Source organism: Furipterus horrens, unplaced genomic scaffold (genome assembly GCF_987537825.1).
Source record: "Furipterus horrens unplaced genomic scaffold, mFurHor1.1.pri manual_scaffold_17, whole genome shotgun sequence".
In the NCBI taxonomy this organism is placed as follows: Eukaryota; Metazoa; Chordata; class Mammalia; order Chiroptera; family Furipteridae; genus Furipterus; species Furipterus horrens.
The window spans coordinates 26,489,102-26,490,732 of NW_028327187.1; the positions used below are offsets into that span (position 1 = coordinate 26,489,102).

At 43.1% G+C, this 1,631-nt stretch overlaps 1 pseudogene; it reads right to left on the reverse strand.

Moving 5' to 3' along the window:
* Positions 1–381: 381 nt before the first annotated feature.
* LOC149990728 (peptidyl-prolyl cis-trans isomerase A pseudogene) lies at positions 382–1,049 on the reverse strand (annotated as a pseudogene).
* Positions 1,050–1,631: the final 582 nt, after the last annotated feature.

Sequence of the window (1,631 nt, forward strand, 5' to 3'; positions counted from 1 at the left end):
TGTGGGAGTAGATAGGGGAAACTTACTACCTATAAGGAGTGGTTGTCTCTTCAATTATCAGGTAGCTTTTTAAAACATTATTTATTTATTTGTTTGTTTGTTTGTTTGTTCATTTATCTTTAGAGAGAGGGGAAAGGAGAAAGAGAGGGGAGAGAAACGTCACTGTGTGGTTGCCTCTCACTTGCACCCCCAACTGGGAACCTGATGTGCAACCTAGTCATGTGCCCTGACTGGGAATCAAACCAGCAACACTTGGCTCGCAGGCCGACGCTCAATCCACTGAACCACAGAAGCCAGGGCTTAATTATCAGGTAGTTTTTTTTTTTTGTTGTTGTTGTTGTTGTTTAGTTTTTATTTCATAATCATAAACTTAAATCTGCAATCCAGCTAGACTTGGAAGGGGTAAGGAAAATGTGGAACCCAATGAACTGCGGCGAGAGCACGAAGATTACAGAACATTCCAAGCAGAGATGGGTGAAGGGGTGCTCTCCTGAGCTACAGAAGGAATGGTCTGGTGGTTAAGATAAAACCAACATCAAATGTATTAGAGTTGTCCACAGTCAGTAATGGTAATCTTCTTGCTGGTCTTGCCATTCCTGGACCCATAGCTCTCTATGGCTGTCACAACACCCATACCGTCTTTCACCTGGCCAAAGACCACATGCATGCCATCCAGCCACTCGGTCTTGGCTGTGCAGATGAAGAACTGGGAACCATTTGTGTTGAGTCCAGCATTCGCCATGGACAAGATGCCAGGACCTGTGTGCTTCAGGATGAAATTCTCATCATCAAATTTCTCCCCGTAGATGGACTTGCCACCTGTGCCATTGTGGCGTGTGAAGTCCCCACCCTGGCACATAAATCCCAGAATAATTCTGTGAAAGCAGGAACCTTTATAACCAAATCCTTTCTCCCCGGTGCTCAGAACATGAAAGTTTTCTGCCGTCTTTGGGACTTTGTCTGCAAACAGCTCGAAGGAGACACGGCCCAAGGGCTCGCTGTTGGCAGCGATGTCGAAGAACACGGTGGGGTTGACCATGGCTGGATGCGGGAATATCTGGGGCGGCGTCGGCGACGGCATCTGCAAGGCCAGCAGGTAGTTTTAATGCTGAAGAAATTATTTTATGTTCTTCCAGCTTATATGCACATTGACCCATAGAAGGTGTATAACACAAGATCTTTCCTTAAGTCTTTGCTCATTTTAAGTAAAATACCCTCATTTTCTTCAAATGCATCAACTAGAGTAAAACAGTACCTTAGAGATGCTCTAACCATAGATATAAAGAAACTATACCCCCAATGTGATGGGCACTATACTTGCATTAAAATACCCCTGAGATCTCAATAGCACATTTAGCAACCACATAACACTATGATCTTATACTAAATTGGAGGATAACTAAAAAACTCTTGCCTTTTGTAGAAGCACATCTAAGCCTTGCCTTTACTTGGAGTTTATGCATACAGTTAATTTTAGAGCTGAAACATACAACTTCATATTTATTCCAACTACATTAGAGTAAGAGGGTTTTAATATTTTTATTATTTGTTCTATTAATTTTTCCCTTTTGCCCCCCTCCACCCACCCCACTCCTCTCTCACAAAGTCAATCCTCTCTCCATTGTCCACGT